The sequence below is a fragment of the Limanda limanda genome, chromosome 9 (genome assembly GCF_963576545.1).
Source record: "Limanda limanda chromosome 9, fLimLim1.1, whole genome shotgun sequence".
Classification (NCBI taxonomy): Eukaryota; Metazoa; Chordata; class Actinopteri; order Pleuronectiformes; family Pleuronectidae; genus Limanda; species Limanda limanda.
This window is the reverse complement of record NC_083644.1, coordinates 25,893,449-25,912,101: the sequence shown is the minus strand read 5'-3', so window position 1 is coordinate 25,912,101 and position 18,653 is coordinate 25,893,449. Positions and strand designations below refer to the sequence as shown.

Sequence of the window (18,653 nt, the reverse complement as noted above, 5' to 3'; positions counted from 1 at the left end):
TTCAGCACAATTCCATGGACTTCAAATCAGGCAAAAGAGCTGTTGCAAGGATTTTAGAAATACTGATGCAAGTGGTTCCACGTTGCATCCCCTCAACTTTTACACAATTCTGATCAGACACCTAAAATGAAGGTTCTTTTATCAAATATATAATATTATAATAAATTATTATTTTTTTGTTTTGCTAGGATTATGTTTTTAACCATTCACTACATGCAAATATTGTCTGTTGATATAAAATATCAAGATTTTTACCTCTGTTCTGACTAATTTCTGACAGGCAAATGGTGAATCATGTAACCCTATCTGTTTTTATCTTGAAAATATTGGAATCAACCAGTTTTAAATGTTCTATGTGTAATCCTGTTTAATCCCCAAGGTTGCTATAACTCCCAAGTTCCCTGAACAAAAATGTTATGACACAAGAGACGTAACGTTATTGTCAACATAAAAAATAATGTAGCTACAGCTCTGCAAAAAATCACATAACACAAGCACTACTTATACAAAGAACCACAGCTGCTTTTTAGATTCATACACTTTCTCTTTCTTCTTGAAAGGAGTTGTTCCAGTTGACCCAGATTTCAAGATATTAATCTCTCACCTTAACTTACCACAGTCAGTGGTATTATTTTCTAAGTAATATAGGTTAGAGATGGCATTGCATTTAAAACACTGCTTGATAAATCATATTCTCCCAGTCATTCACATTGTATCGAACACCTCAGTAAATTAAAATCTCAATGGAAGAAGTACGTATGTGACACATGATGTTTGCCATAAAACTTGAATGAACATTTTTTTTTACAGGCTATGTCATAGGCATCCCACTTTCATACAACTAGCAATAGTTATGATGTATTTATATCACATGATAACAGAAGTGGAGGAAGTACTCAAAAAATTTACTTAAATAAGTAGGAATAGATCAAAAAAATGTACTCAAGTCAAAGTCAAAGTCATTGTCATAAATGTTCTACTTGAGTGAAAGTCAGAAAGTAATTACTTTTGCTTAAAGTATTAAAAGTAAAAGTGCAGATACATAGACAAAAATTTTCTCAAGGAAAAGTACCACACAAACACACATTTGTTTGTGCAACAAGCAACAAAGGCACAGAATCGGCATGAGCGTGAGGGAAAGCACCAGCAGGGTTAATAACGGTGAGAGAATTCCGAAATCTGAACGTGAAATCAATAAGTTCTGTTTTTAAACTGAAAGGGGAAAAAAAACCTCAACTTTCTTTTAAATAAACTCAAAGAATCAAAGTGAATGTACTTGCTGAGTGTAACCTATATGCAGCTTCATCATCATGGGTCTCGGCCTCTTTCAGCTCTTATTTCAGGTGTGAGTGCTGCTCTCATTGAAGGAGGCAGAGTTTAGTTTTACCTGCCCACTCAGATTGGATCAGTCGGCCAATTCCCCTCTCGTTACCGATTCCTTTAAATAATGTATACAATGTGAACATTTAATGCAATGGTTTGTGAAACTGTAGAGGAGAAAAGGCGGCCCAGGTATTTGCTGATATACAGTATGTAGGGGTGAAAGTACCTGAAAAAAAATCTTCTTCAGTAAAGTACTGATGCATGAAAAATGTACTTAACTACAGTAACAAAGTAAATGTCCATCGTCACATCCCACCACCGCATGATGCACAAAAAACCCAACGTAGAACATAGGATAGTGTGTACAAATATACAGTGACTGCAGAGTGTGAGACTTGTGTGGTGTAAATAGTTAAAGAGGATGATCTAATCAGCCCTGAGAGAAGGTGGTGGAAGGTGATAGGGAGATGTCTTCACTGCTGCCACCTCAGTGCTTATCATGATGAACAGAGACAAAATAAGGGGAGGGCTGGGAAGAAAAACACAGCTCTCTGACCTCAGTGACAGGAATGACTCCCCCCCCCCCCCCTTTCTTCCTTCCTGTGAACTTTGGAGCGCCCGAGAGCTGAGTGAGCACTAAACTGCACATAATGAGCAACCATGGGGGAGGCGGAGCACCAGGCAGCGCACGTAATAGCCGCTTTGGTGGACACCATGTCCAGGGTGTCCTTTTTAGGGAGGCTCCGCAACTGGCTGCAGTTTTTGTCTCTCTACGTCTCCCTTTTCAGGAAGCCAACTGATTGTAAACCTGCAGTCCTGACGCATTAGTAATCTGCCCTTTGGCCTGCGCACAGTATTCCAGAGAGTTTGCACATGCACGGTGAGCAGTGAGATTCTGAGCAATGAAAAAAAAGGTGTTATTAAGAGTGAAGGAATTCCAAACATCCACCTCACCCAGTTCTGCACAAGGGTCACTGCAGACACAGAGGAGACGGTTTCAGAGTGAGCACACGAGTTTCATATGGTTTACGAGCTGAATGTGATCAGTTGTTTCAGGAAAATCACGTGTGCTTTTGTGGAGAAGCGCTGCAGATTAGTCCTGCATTCTGCTGGAAATGCTCTTACACTGGAAGTTATTCTCCAACCAAACCGGATCTAAATAACAAACCAGAGGGTCTGTGAAACTTTTCTAAAATCACTGGGACGCAACATTTGTGAAACTCATTGGTCTTTTTACTGAAAGTACAGACGCACTAATATTTTACTTTTTAGTATAAACTTTCTAGTATTTATGTATCTCACTTTAAAGTTCCTCATTTTATAAATAAATATTTTACCTAGATTTATATAACAGCTATATTTCCCAGTTATTTTGCAGATTAATATTTTACTTACATATGTACGTTGTGCCGATTAGTGCTGATTAGCAAATGTTTGCATGGTTAAATAAGTCATTGCACATGTTTATTCTGCTAAACCTATGCATGTCAAAGTATTTTGCACTGTCAACATGCCGACGTTCCCATTTATCTCAAAGAACAGCTTGTTGCAGGTAATCTACCAAGTTTCGTTTTGAGAAAGTTAGAAATGAAAGTTACTCGAGCTGAGGGGACAACGACCTTTCATCCTGTGATAAGACAGAGCGGAGTCTCCTCCAGGCTCCACTAACACTTCAGTTGCTCCTTAAACGGTTGAACTCCTGTTGAACTTGATGGACCTGTGAGTGTGTATTCAGTCCAGGGTGTGACACTGAGCTGCAGTATCCTCTGTTACCTTCACTCATGCAAATAGAGGCACATCTTTAGTTCATACACCACGTGCAGTAGTAGAGGAATGCCATCAAGTAGCATTAATGTGCCAAGTTATGACAAGGGAAACAAATGAATATATTTGCAAAGAGGAAATTATAAATATGCATGCAAATTCTAAAACATGCACACCAACCACCACAGTTCAGGAAATTAATTCACAGTATTTCTTGCAAGACTTGAAAGTCAACTGGTTTCTGTCTCTCAAAAGAAAACTGTCTGATAACACTACCAGATTATGGGTTAACAAAGCAAAGAAAACAGACTATGTTTAAATACACATTATCACGCTAGAGTAAAACATTTACATGAGTGAGCGCATTTATGCCGTCATGAGGTCACAGCGACCGAGACAAGTCTGCTCCTTCATTGAATTTAATGCCACTTTAACCTGCTTATTATCCAAATTAAAGAACTCCAGACCAAAGCTCTGCATTACCTCAACAATGACATACATTATATGATATTCAAACCCTGTCTGGTGCATAAAGTTCAAATAATGCTGTATTCATTCAAAGCAGCGACCAGGATCTCACAGGGAAAGTATGTGCGGGCCGGTTGCAGCGGTTTGTTTTCAGAACAGTGTAACTCCAATGGAACGCAGCTGCAACGGCCTGCTGCATACCACCCTGTTCCACCAGAAATGAACTTCAATCAAAGGCACATTTTTACATAGCGGCACAGACCATCATGTGTATACTTGCAAGCAGTGCAATTAAAAGCAATTTATTTCTGGTCTAGAAAATATTTCCTTTGCCACTGTCTGGTGGAGGAAAATGTTATAAAGAGATAATCAGACCAGGGAAGAGCAGCATGTAGAAAAGAATCTCAGGCATGTAACTAGTGGCGGGGCCGATGTTCTGGGCAGGGTGACATCCCAACTGCTGCTCGGTCTTGCCCTCTTAACTGCCAGACTCTTGTGTTTGTTAACAGGCGGCCGACATTCCCTGGACGGCTCCCGCAGCAGAGATCGGGGTGGCTGGAATTCTTGTCTGGCAGACACGTGGCACGGGAGTGTTTCAAAGTGGACACAGCAGCACACAAACAGATAAAGCAAGCACTGAGCACTGTTTATTATCAGGACCCTGCAGTCATGATTAGAGGGTTCTCAAGAGAAGCTATGAACAAGCACTTTCTAATATATTCTGAGCACAAACCTGCAGAACGACAAATGAGAACTGAATGTGGTCTGCAGCCTTCCCCCAGCTGCTCTGTGAGGACGTACTTGAAATGAAAATGCACTGGTGGGAATGTTTGTAGTTAAGCAGGTGTTTGATCATGAAGTCACCCTTTAAAACCACAGGAAGTTCATCAGGGTGATTAGAATTCATCCACAGGGGAGCATGGATGAACATGTAATACAATCTAATCAATAGTTGCTGAGACCTCACTCAAGACCACAAAGTGGAAATGCAGTTAGGTATTACACAATGCCAAGGATTCATCCTCTGGGAGCATGCATCAGATTTCAAGCAACTCTCCAATTCAGTATTACATCCTTGTTAACAACTGGAACCTACTTTACCACCAATGCAACTAGAAGGCTGACGTTGAGAGATTTGAGTGTAATGCTAGAAGTGGCTGGCTTCAAGCACAGGTGAGGGGAGGGCTTTCACTCTTTATTAGAAATTTGAATATTCAGTCGAACGTAGGGAGAAACGTTTGTATTCAAACTGTAATGGCCTGTTCGATACAGTTTAGAAATGCATCAGACTGTCTGAACTAATATGCCTAATAAAAAAAATTAATATATGGCTGTTGACTTTGCACCATTCAACTGCCTGATCATAAATCTTTGGGCTCACCTACAGCCGAGGAGGCCCCACGGACAAGCTGAGCAAAGTCAAATGTTCAACCTCATCTGACTTGTGCAGGGGCTGGTCGTTTGATATATTCAAACAAATTGCAAGTCATGTCAATTTTGCTGGAACTCGATTGTTAAAATCTACAGACTACATAGATCTGGAAGAATCAGTCCTTTCTAACGCCACATCCTCAGACTTTTTCATTTTTAAACTGTAAGTCAAACTTAGAATCTGCTGTCTGCTGCAGCCATAGAAGGTTTACAACAACTTCATATGCTGTAGTTACTCCCCAACACCTGTGCACAGTCACTGGTGTGTAAGATTCATCCTCTTGGGACCGGCCCGGCCTGCTGACACGGCCATCCGTAGAGACATGATGCTAGCGTGGCTAAAAAAACAATACATGCATGCACCCTTCCTGGCACTTCACACAGGCAGAGCTGAGGACAGCACCTGGCAGGCAGTTAGGTGAGAATCCTGCCCATGGAAACGGGATCTGCAGTGACCTAGTTGTTGAGTGGGTTGATAATATGTCACAAAGAGGCAACAAGCAGGGGGGGGGGGGGGGGCATGGTAATTACACATCTGAAACTGCAGTCATAATTCATTCACGCTAACGGTTTCGTGAAGGCTTGACGTCGGATGGCTTCTGTTGTCTGCCCACAAGCATCATATGTGCCAATAAACTACATAACGTAATCAAATACATGTGGTTGAGTGTGTATAGATTTTTTTTATGACAAGAACAAGATAAAAGTCAAATGCAGAGGTTGAACCAGCTCCAGCTACACTCCAGCGATAGTTTCTGTGCCCTGTAGCAAAAACTTGATGAGACAGATGTCCTACTTCAAAGCGACCATGTGTCTACATTGTAGCAGTGCAGATAGGGTGGCTAATCTAAAGTGGTATCTGCATGCACCCGGAGGCCACACAGTGAACACTGATCCTTGTTTGAAATCCCAGAATCAGAGATCCATGTACATAAATAACATGACAAACATAAGTCTCTGCATGTCCAAGATTTGTTTGATTTTCCCGGTAGATCCTGGACAGAGGAGGAGACTTCCAAGAAATTGCGCATGAGGACAAGGTCTAGAATACATTCAGATCTGTCTCTGTCAGATCAAACAGGCTTTTTCTTTTTCCTTCTGCTCCCAACATTTTAGCACATTTCACGTGTGGCATGCAAGAAACAAACAGCTTCACATGCAGACATATGAGCTATTTCCATCCATCTCAACATATGGTTACTGATGGCATCTGCAACCACAAAGAAAACAAAAGAGGCACAAAAGTAAATCAACCAGTGCTGGCCTGCTGGTTGTGGATGCAAGCCATCACAACTGGTGATCAAATGAGTATTAACCACATTACTTCCTGCACGAGGAAGAGCCACTCCCGCCTCTGCCCATAGCTGACCAAAATGAGTAGGAGTGTGTGTATGTATGTGTGTGTGTGTGTGTGTGTGTGAGAGAGAGAGAGAGAGAGAGAGAGAGAGAGAGAGAGAGAGAGAGAGAGAGAGAGAGAGAGAGAGAGAGACTGAGAGAGCAAGATGGGGGGAGTGGGAGGAAGATTTGGAAGGCGGGGGCTGGTTCTTCAGGAAGCGGACGTCGTGCAACCAAGCAGAAGGAAGGAAGATGCCCAAATATGAGCACAGGCTTACTGTATGAAACAGGATGGAGGACATGCCTGAAGAGGCCTGGGATCTGCCATGGGTGCCAAAGAAAAAATGCAGTAAATGTGTAAACCTCCTCCTACACATACACAAACACACAGCCGGACACTCTACAGCTCAAGTTGCACCGAGCCCAAACTTTTCATTCAGCCTGACCCTTACACCTCTCACATGATCATTACAATCACGTTGTTTTTATAATGCCAGCAGTGATCGGGAAGATTCATCATTTCCCACCAATGCAGATTCTCAGTAGGGGTGTCACTGAGCAGAAAGCCGGCTCTTGTTTCTGCCAGCATGAGCACAATAGAGGCCCTGCAGCCTGGGAGCAGCACACCTGCACGGCAGCAGAAAGAGCCTTTGTTTAACACATGTTCACTGACAAACTGTTTAGCTCTCATATTATTGCCAATTGCAACTGATTACACTTGATTAGACGTGATTATTTTTAATTAGAATTGATTATTTTTTAATTAGACCTAATTGTGCTGTTGATGCAGTCAAACTGTTAATGTGAAGCTTTTTCTGACCTTATGTTGATTCAATAAAAGTTTTACTTCCTGTTACCGGCATTATAAAACTTTATTCAAACAACCTACCTTTATATAAATCTGGGTGTCATTATCCCTAGCGATGTCACCTCATTCGACCTCAAGTTCTAGTATGTACTGAATATCTCACCGTGCAGAACTCTGCTTTATGCAACACGTGCCATCACACAATTCTGTCACACATAATAACCCCAATAATATGTAAAAAGTAGCAGGTGTAGGATATGTAATGTATTTTTTGCTCTAAATATAGGCAGCTTCCTGATTTGAGTTTCGTCAGCCAAACCAAATAAGGACAAGCAAGGAGAGTGCAGGATAATCTATTAGAGCTAATGATTTGTTTAATAGAACAATAAAGCAGACAGAGCACTGAAATGAAAAAGGGTGTTCTTATAGCTGAGTTACGGAGATAATAGACTGCCCGACGCTGCCATCATGTGGAATAAATATATTACTACAGACCTAACCCTAACCCTAAGTGCACACACACCTGCTCATACAGGGCGCGAAGGGAGATCTCTTTCTAATACGATCCCAACATAAGAGGTGAGTTTATATGAGGTGTCAGCACCAAGTGGGCATCCCCCAAAGTCAAAGTGAGATCATTTCTATTTCTTTTTTGCTACTTTCAGATTGCAGTTGTACATTACAAACTATCACATTTGTCAATAGCAAAATAATTAAGCATATCAGGGAATTCACAGGCTGGTAAGTTATATAAATAAAACTGAATGATATAGTCAATAATAAGCATTTCTTACCTCCCTTTCTCTTAGTAAATTCATAACATTTTGCAATTCAATGATAAGAGACAATAGGAAAAGCTTCAGTAAAATAATAGAAACCTGCAGCTTCAAAACTTCAACCACATCATCCCCATGTTCTCTTAATTCCACTATAAGTGGAGGATCTTACAAAACACTAAGTTATTGAGTGAACTAGGAACAAAATATGAATTAAACTACATATCATAGTTAGAGCTGCTTTGAGAATCAGAGAAAAGTGCATTAGAGCTACATTAGGAATGGAACAAATACAGTGACCAACAACTCTCTTTGAATATATGGATATTAGTTTAAGACAATTTTTCTTGAAAAAAAAAGGTAATTGGTCCTCAAACTAGATCCTCTTAGTATCAGCATTATCCTGTTGTAATGAACACGTGTAAAAGGGATTAGAGAAGTGAATTGAGGTACAATTTGTCATTGTTGATCCTGAACATAGAGTTAGAGGTTATTCACATCATGTACTAACAATAATTTTAGTGAAAACATTACAGGTTTGTATATGTGGTGAACACACTAGCAGCTACCAGGGGAAATACTTGTTGAGCAGCTACATGAATTCTAAGAGAGATTCATTTCTGAAAACTGCAGTGCTGCAGGTCTGAAGTTCATCTGAGGACAAACTGTTGAACTGTTTTTTAACTGTTGAAAACAACAGACATGAAACATTGAGACTAACCCTTCTGCTATGATTACATTTCAGTGCAAAAACATAAATGAAGGCATAATAACTTACAAACAAATAACTTATTATAAATTATAAATAAAATATTTATATCAATTCATAATATTACAGTTTTTCTCAGTTGTTAACACACAAAAAGCGAAAATTCGGCACAATTTGCACAACATTCACTTCATGTACCAATAGCTTGACCCAATTTGGCACTACTTCACACTCCCTTATCTGCATAGACTCTGACTTTCTCTGAAATTGTAGATATGGTTTGTGAGAACAACGCAATCACGCTCAAACAAATAAAAACAAGGATCCTGGCTGACCATGCTACATTTAGAAACGTCCAGACCGTCAGCCTCTCTACATTGGACCGTATTCTTCATAGGAATGCCATGCGGATGAAACACGTGAACAGGGTCCCATTCGAACAGAACACAGATGCATCAAGGAGTTACGGCGAGAATTTGTGCTTGTAAGAACCAAACATTCAGCACTGACACATGCATGTATAGTACCTGTAATCCAGTATTGTTCCTTTTCTACAGTGTCTCACTGTAGCCCACTGTGTTGAACTTGCATTATCATGCTGTCTGTGTCAGTACTGTACTGTTCTCTGTGTGTACCGAAATAAACCTTTTTTGATGCATATTTGTGTGCTGTTTTATGTTTGACTATGAAAAAAGTAGGCCTACACTGAGACAGTTTACAAAAGGAGAAATGGCTAATTCTTCAGTCATTGTCATTCATATGGTGTGTTCCATTTTGATGATTGTGTTTTCAATTTTGCACTTCAGTGTGCTGTAAATGCTTGGAAGTGTGCAAGCAAATGCTTAGTTGTGTGTACTCAATAAATGGTATGTGTGTGTCATTTGAAAATATGGCTGTGTGTACCAAATGAAAACATGAGTTCCATTTTGATGGCAATGAGTCATCTTGCAAAGGGAGTGTCAGGTTTAGCATTTTGTGTGTGAGGTTTTCAGTTGTCTGTGTGCAGTTTTGAGAAAGCCGTTATTGTTTTGAAAAACTTGTGTTAACAATTGTGAAAAACTGTAACTTCAAACCTAAATAATATTAAGTGACAGTTATGAATCATCAATTTGGTGGTCGAACAGTACAATAGAATACAAAAATAGGTAAGTTGTTGAAGGGTTAATAATCTTTCAGTGTGACTTCAATTTCCACATTTACCAGCAAATGCAAAGTATAACAGCCTAGTAACGCAGTACTGTACATGTACCAGCAGAGGGCAGCACCTCAAAGGCAGCTCATAAAGTGTGACTGGAGATATGAAAGACTTACTGGGGACCAGCTCTGATTAATAATGGATCGACTGGTGAAACAATGTTTGTAACCTAAGCCTTCTCTCAATTACAGTAGAGGCTGGGGACGCTGGTAACGACAGCAGCGTTGAATGGGAGAAAACTTCATCAACATGGACACTGACCTGTGTGGGAAAAGATCTCAAGGAGCAGGGTCTGGGGCACCACAGTCTCTGTGAGCAGCATCAATCTGGAAAGAAAAGCAAATGGGAAATGGGATGAAATTACTGCAACAGCAAACCAAACAGTTAAATGAAATGGGTTTTCCACGCCGGAAAGTCTAGTTTTTCATTGCAGAGGAGGGTTGGAGTCAAGAGTGTGGAAAAAACTGTCCCAACACAATCAGCACATTTAGACTAATCAGAAACACCGACAAATTAGTGTGGATAATCTGGAAATTGAAACTTTTAGATGTCTCATTGTTCTTCTCAGACGCCTGTGAGAGCTTATTGAATATCGCTCCACTGAAACCAACCTCGTCATTTAGATAAAATGAGAAGAGCACTGTCAGACCTAATCAGCTGTGGGTGGAGATTCTCTGGCCTCCACTCTATTTGCATTCATTACCACATTCCAGTGAAACCAGTTAGATGGCAAGTGCCTTGATCTGAGAACTTTCTGTTTGTCTTCACACTCTCTGTCACAACAAGCAGGGGAGGGGCCTCATGGTGAGAACTAGAAAGTAAAGGTCCAAAAATACTGTGTAAACATTAACTGTTTATCACACACTCATATATACATGAAGGAGAATTTGCATTAGAGCATTTAGCAGCAGATACTAGTTATCAATAGATTTTATATAGCAAACTTCCTTGATTTCAAGATAAAATAACTATGAATGAGGAGGTTTGAAATTCCAAATTCATTTAGTATATTATCATTTATTCAATAAACAATAATCATTTCCAAGACACATGAAGCAGTGAAAGAAGCTATAAACAGACATTAACTTATCAAGTTATTCAATTGTTGCGGTGAACATATTCCATAGACTGTAAATAAACATGGAGGAAGTATCAATCCAGAAAAGGTAGTTGAGACTTCCAGGATTTGAATGTTGTCATCTTGCTTATTTGGAACCAGTCTGCACAGTAGTGATGAGGGAATGGAACCTCGATAGTAAGGTCCCACAGATGCACACGCTCCACCAATTGCAATCATGACATTTCACCCTGTTTTTATAGCATCGAATAACTAATCAAAGAGCACCGGCAAAGGACAGGCAGGCAAACAGGTTGGTTAGTAACAGAAAGGTAGACTGACCAAATCTAGTCATGCAAGGCTCACAGATTCCGGGTTTTTATTTTGGTCAATGTCCGATCTACTAACATGGATGAGGCAGGGATTATGACCTCTACTGCAGCCAAGTGGTTGTTGTATACACTATAGTCTCACTATTGGGGACCTGTCATGTCGTCCATATTCATATAGAGTATAAAGAAGCCACATGGCAAATAAATGTCGAATATTCGCTTTCCTGTTTGGAGTTTTTAAGTCTCCAACAACTGCTTAGATGTTAAAAGCTCAATATGTTCTCCAGCTAGTTGTCAAAAGCGGCTGTCTGTGTTCTGGAAATGCACAGAGGGTTTATAAGAGCTTTTTCATTCAATCAAAAAACTGCATGAGGCTGGAACAAAAATGAAAGATGTAGTTTAGTGCATTTAAGTAACGTTTGTCCTTTTTTTGCCAGAAAATGTATTAAAGGCATAGTGTGTTAAGATTGACAATGCTATACACAGCTGCTGTTGCTGCTTCCATTCAAATGAAAAGTAATCAATTACATAAAGTTATTGCCTTGCAAATGTTTTATGATACTGCAAATGGTTTGCTTGCATAAGCCATGTCTGTGAACAGAGGACAACAACAGCTCTTCTTCATTTATTTGAGATAAAATACAAAAAATTCCAAATTTTCAGAAAATAACTGATTGGGTATTTAAAACCAAAAGTTACTTTCTGCTCAGCGACCCTATAGCTGAATGAATAAAGTTCAGTGCATTAAAGAAAAGCTGGTTTCCAGGACAGGGACTGAGAATAGTTAGTCATATGTTCAGGGTAAACAACAGATTGGATTTGCTTGTGTTGATGTGTTGAGAGATATATAACCCAGTTATATGACACAGAACCATATCACACCATCGCAGAATAACTGTTCGTCTGTCAGACCAACACTAACGGGTCTGTCATTGTACGCAGATGAAACCAAAGATGTTTTACCTTCTGCATTCCAGTTGCTAAGCAACCTCTTTCTGCCATGTGTAGTTCATAATTCACCGTTCTGTCCAGTGCAGGGCGGTGGAGAGTCACAGTAAACTCAGTTTCAACAATAATGTAGTCTTATGGGAGCTAATTAGGTCGACCACTTAACAGGGAAGATGACATCAATGACATTTCAAATGTGTTGTTTTGCACATACAACATCTGAACACTCACTAGCTGGGGATGTCATCAAGGTAATAACACTGACACAGGCGTCATCAGAGGTTTATGTCCCTCTGGCTCATTAGGTTACCAACCGTCTTTCATCTTTCATTCATTTAGTCATTCAGTGCATCAAATGATTTAAATCAGATTTGTCTTGTGTACTGAAACCCAGCTACATCATATTGACATTTTCAAAAAGTACACTAATGTATTGCAAAGAAATAAAGTTTGGATTTTGAGATGCACAGGGTGGGTGCTCTCTTGTCACTGAGCATTTGCTGTTTTTACCTACGTATCCTGAACAGCACACACACTTCTGTCTAAGTGAGGACACTCATGAACAGAATGTATTCCTTAGCCCCTTGCCACAACCTTATGCATCAAATCTAAATGCCTACTCCTTACCCGTACCCTAACCTCAAAAAGAAATCTTAACCCTCATAGAGGACCGGCAAAAATGTCGTCACTCTGTAGGGGTTTTGCTCAAAATTACACACACACACACACACACACGTTTGTACAGCTGTCTTAGTGACGACAATGCATTCCCTGGCCCCTTACCCTAAACCTAACCATTCAAACTAAATGCATAACCCTAACCCTTCATCTAACCTAACCTAATTCTAACCCTAACCCAAAACCAAGTCTTAACCCCCAATCAGTCCATTAAAGGGGGTTCACAAAGTGAGGACCGGCAAAAACAAGTGTGCACACACAGACTCATTTTAAACGTGCTATATTGACTTTTGTGTTTTTATATTAGTTGTATTTATAGTACACTGAGAGATATACAGTACATAATCCAACCAATTATACAGCAGTGCTAACTGGACCCACAGGAAGCAGCTGACTATGGGGAGGCCATAAAGAGCAGATAATTAAATTTAATGACAGTGGCTTTATCAGGAGGCTCCTCCCCCTGATGCTGAGCAGAGGCAGCACGGAGACCAGGGGCTGGGTTGTTGTGTCAGTGGAGCTGCACATCTTGTGGGACTGCACAGAGCACTGGCCTATAAATATCCCACTGCGACAATATGACAGGTCACACAATGTCAGTGAGATCATACACAGGGTGACACTGACCGGTGTCCTGTGTGCTGTCACTCAGGCCTGCGCGTCACTCTCAACCATGAGACAGGTAGTAAAGGGCATAGCAACAGTGAGGCAGCATTTATTGTTATCACGTCACAAAAAAGAAAACAAGATATTGAGCAAACAAAATTCACCCTACATCGCTCTTTTAAGTCTGACAGCAGTAATTCCCGAGATCAATTACTCTCAATCAATTGCCAAGTCTTGTCCCACGCTATTAGGAATAAATATATTCCTAACAAAATATGTAGGAACAAACATACGCAGGACTGTTAAATACCGTATGTGGCGTATACCTGTTACCTCTCACGAATCAGAAACACATAATGTACACACAGTAAGAATAAAGCATCAACCTGTGAGTGTGAATGTATGCATGGCAGTCTGCTAACCCTGTAATGGACTGAAAATGAGGACAGACATGGAGGCCGTACTTTATCCATGCTGCTGTCAGGTTGTCATAGCAACACCCAGCTACTTGACAACCGTATCCCACCAGACCAAACAGAGCTTTAGCTTTATCCCAAAAATGTGACAACAGTCTCAACTATTTTTCCTCTCAAACTAGCTCAAACCACTTCAGATACTGTGCTAATAGAAAGCCTGTTTACATAATGAACCTTCATCACACTAAAACACAAAATGCAGTGTTTGGATAAACTTTTGTTGGTAAGTTCTGCACCTACATGCACACTGACATTTTTGTTATGATCGGTTTATCTAAGTATCGTTACTAAAACAAATATAAAGTCTGGGATATTTGTACAGAAACCAGGCCGTTATTTTATGATGAAGCAGATTTATGAGCATTGACTCACTTTCTGTAAAGAACTTATTACAGGACATTATTATAGCTTATACATTTATAGATGAAATATTCTTGGTTTTGTTATCAATTATTTTGTCGCCTTTTATTCATATGAGGTAATTGTTTAATGGAGAAAATGTGTATCATGTTAAAGGTCACAAAAGTCAAATTACTTTATTTTGTGTGATCAACTGTGTATATATATATATATAATAAATTTGAGAGACTGCAGACAAATAATTTCATGCAATTCTGTTTTCATTAATGTGTCTGTGCTTAGGGTCACACCATCACAAGATGTGGCTTTTATAAAGACAGAGTGAGAGTCATACCTGGGACTCACAGTTTGAGTTAGTGAGCAAAGATATTTTTAAGTGAAAAATTGGCACCTGTATCTATGATGGACAAAAAGAGCCCAAGGTTTAAGCCGTCATCACTTGCTGATGAGCAGTTGATGCTTTGTGTGCTGTGTAGATCTCATTCTCAGTGAGTGTGTAATTGTAGTGCCCTCATTGCTGTGATGTGCTCCGGTGAGGAGGCAGGGAGAGCTGTGAAGTGCGTCAAAGCAGCATTTTTCACATATTGCTGTGGACTAACAGGGCCCGTGGCTGACAGCGGCAGCTCCACTATGTTGACTGTGAGCATTCTCTGGAGGGCTTTGTGACCAGGGCAGTGACGCACGGACGAGCTCCCAGGAGGCTGAGCTTGGAATTTGAGTCGAGGGACAGAAGGTGAATGGGGAGAGAGAGCGTTGTGTTTTGGGTGGGGGGTGGCACTCTCACAAGATTAAACCGTGCTACGTTCTGCATTGGTGAATTTGGTGTAACCGGGCAACATGGTCAAAACCTCGTCAGCACCAAAAAGCCACACACTTTTCTGATCTGTTATTATCAAACAAGATTTGAACATTATATTAACACTGTTAAATAAAAATTGATCAATAATACGGAGGTAGTGTGAGCGCAAAACAGAGTTCTGTATAACAGTATAACAGTGGCAGATCTAGGATTTTTTAAAATCAAGGGCAATATAAGGGCCATAATTTAGACAGGGTCAATTATTTGTCCAACGTTCATTAAGCAATCGATTCAAATTCTAAATAAATTGCCGATTCAGTAAAGTGTACATTTAAGTCATCCCTTGTTTACTGGAAGCTCTATAGCTTTGAGCGAAACCACGCTTCATTGAAAGTAATAATACAAAAAAGGGGCACTTTAAGGGCCAATCAGATTTCAGCAGTTTCCCTCCTGGGCCTGCCTTTGGATTCCCTGCGTATCAACATTATGTTGATTTATATGTTGATATATTTTTTTAAAGGGGAACAAAACATTACAAAAGTATATTCATATCATAAGAACAGCTCACACACGACAGTTTAGCATCAGTTTGCGCAGCAGCAAAAATCGGTGTTATTGTGATAAATCATGTGTTACTATCAGGGATAAAGACAGCTCGCGTTGAGCAATGATACTGAACCTCAATAACTTCGGGCATGTCTGCCGCTCGCCCTGAACCTTGTCATATCAAAGAGTTTTCTGTTTGAATCTGCACCAAATGTACACACACATAAATATCGGCCGCTTAAACATGACAGATTTTTTTTCCATCACGATCCATAAATTAGTCCCTGAGAAATCATGGAAAAAGTTGAAAAATCTCGCAATGTTAAACGAAGTGAAAAACATATACTGGATTGATGTGAACCAAACTTTAAGGTGATCTCTACTGATCTATACAGCATCCTATTACCAAGCTACCTGGTAGATCGTTCAGTAGTTGTCATCTCTACTTTGTCAAGAACTGTAGACAACTACAAAATAGTTTCTACATACAGTAAGTCTCACACAACTGATGGATCGGAGTGAACGCTCTCCAAACAGGCGACATCTGTAAATATACATATAAAATCTGCATGTGCCAACCCTTATGGTCACAACAATATCAGCTGAACCAAATATAAGCCAAGGTTGAGGCATAAAAGCTACATAGTCAAGGTTAGAAAGCAGATGTAGAATAGAGAAATTTCACTCTGACCACACACTGCTTCATATCTTTACAAACATCATTTCAGTTGTTCAGACAAAGACACATTCCAGTGAGGTCACATTATAAATGTGCAGAATCAGACAGAAAAACAAGAGCAACAAGCAATGGTATTGTTCTCCTTCAAACATGTTACATGCCTCTGAGCATGTTCCACACACCAACACCAGCCATTACATTTAATGTAAACCCATAAACTGAGGGAGGGGAGGTCTTGGTGAGGTCACTCATTCACATGGTAGTTCTCCAGTATGGCATGCAGACAACTATAACATGTTATTTGAAGGCGTTACACAGTGTTCTCTGACTGTCAATAACTCGGCTGCTTTATGGCAGAGACTGACTTAGTTCAAATAAAGCAGTCGAGATATAGAATGGATATTTCCAGCCACCATTTATCTCTTTCTGATACTTACTTTTAATAAGAACTAAAAGCTTCACAGAAACATATAATAGAGAAGCTGTTTTTAAACACCTGTTCATTTGACCCCTGTTATATTTCTCCACCATGTACCAGATGAAAGCTGACATATCAACATGAAACTCAGCATACATTCATGTAATTTTCCACAAATAGACTGCTCACTTCATTTTTCCACAGGTGATTGTTTTCATTGTGTGTGACTCCTCTGCGGGTCACACCTGGCCAGCTGCTGTTACTTTACCACACACAAACACACACAGAGACACACACACACACACACAGACACACACACACACACACACACACACACACACACACACACACACACACACACACACACACACACACACAAACACAAGTCCTCCCTGTCATGTCACAGATCCCCTCAGATTATTATTCTTTAACTAATCTCTCTATTGTCGACACTCACCTGGCCTGTCGTGTTTCCGACACCAAATGAGTTCTTCCTCAAAGTGAAGCCATGAACAATCCTTTGAATTGAAGAAGAATAAAAGACGTGTAGCTGTGTCGAGTGTGAAGTTTCAACAGAGAGAAGACTGACATTCAGCCCTGCTGGTGTGTGTGTGTGTGTGTGTGTGTGTGTGTGTGTGTGTGTGTGTGTGTGTGTGTGTGTGTGTGTGTGTGTGTCTCTGTGTGTGCGTGCGTGCGTGCGTGCGTGCGTGCGTGCGTGTGCGTGTGGGAGCACAGTGACAGCAGACACGGACACACACATCTATCTGACTGCTGCAGGCGACTGCACAAGCTGCTAGGCTTGGACCTGCATGTGTGCAAAACAACACAACAGCGCCCCCTGTTGGTAACAGTGAACCTTCCATAGCCACTGTATCATACACTCTTTGGTACTACTTAAACTTGAATGAGACCTTTTATGGTCGTTTCGGGGATTCATAACCTTAATTTGGGGCTCTACTTAAAAGGTTTGCAGACTCCAACATTGAGAAAACGCTTCAGTTTCTTCTATAAATTTCTCTCACAGCTGATTCAGCTCTCCCTCCCCCTCCGCCCCCATCACTTGAAATCCTAGTCTGCTCTGACTGGCCAGCTGATGATGAGTTTATGACTTTAATATTAAGATATTTTTTAATTATATCGGTGAAATTAATTCAAAAATATTGGACCCACCTGATTCCCTCAAATTATAACAATATTCAGAACAGTTTTTTTGCATTTATTTCATTTAAATATTAATCAACACAGATCTAGGATTATGCCAGACAGGGCATTTTATTGTGAGTTATTTGGTGCCAAAGTTTTATGGTTACACCACATATTTTCCCATCGTCACCTATTATTCTCACATAATTGATTAAATCTATACGTTTTAGACTCGGTCCTCGTTTAATAAATGTATGCAAGCAATTTGTGTGTATATTTTCACATTTTATTCATCTTCAATTTAACAAAACCAAATGGACACAATATTTTCCCTTTAATGGTGTTACCTCATATTGTCTTCTTCCGGGCATTAATGAGGTAGGGGATTTTATTATCTTTATCGCTTTTATACTGCAAAGTACCAACCATCTGATTGTTGGTTGGTTGGTTGGATGGATGGATGGATGGATGGATGGATGGATGGATGGATGGATGGATGGATGGATGGATGGATGGATGGATGGATGGATGGATGGATGGATTGGTGGTATTTTCACAAATCCACTGTGGGAAATACAAAGAATGTTTGCATCCAACCTCCATATTCTAACACTGTGTGCATAAAGTATACTTCAGTTGCATATTCGTGGTAATTGTACCCTCTGGATATCACTATATCCGGTTTTCACTGTTCCCTGAAGACCAAAACTGATCCCACACAAAGGGTGGAGCAAAAGTACCCTTCATAACGTAGTATGTGGAGCTTAACTCCAAATCACTCAGTGTCTGTCACAGGAATCAG

The 18,653-nt window shown here is 40.2% G+C and overlaps 1 protein-coding gene across 1 annotated transcript in view; it reads right to left on the bottom strand.

Moving 5' to 3' along the window:
* The window catches only part of gng12b (guanine nucleotide binding protein (G protein), gamma 12b), a 28,664-nt gene extending 11,351 nt beyond the window's left edge, over positions 1-17,313 (bottom strand). Inside the window, exons 1-2 of the mRNA XM_061078072.1 lie at positions 17,166-17,313; positions 10,071-10,135 (exon numbers count right to left, since the gene is read on the bottom strand). The gene's annotated coding sequence lies outside the window, so the exon portion shown is untranslated. The remainder of the gene's footprint in view (positions 1-10,070; positions 10,136-17,165) is intronic.
* Between the last annotated feature and the right edge of the window lie 1,340 nt (positions 17,314-18,653).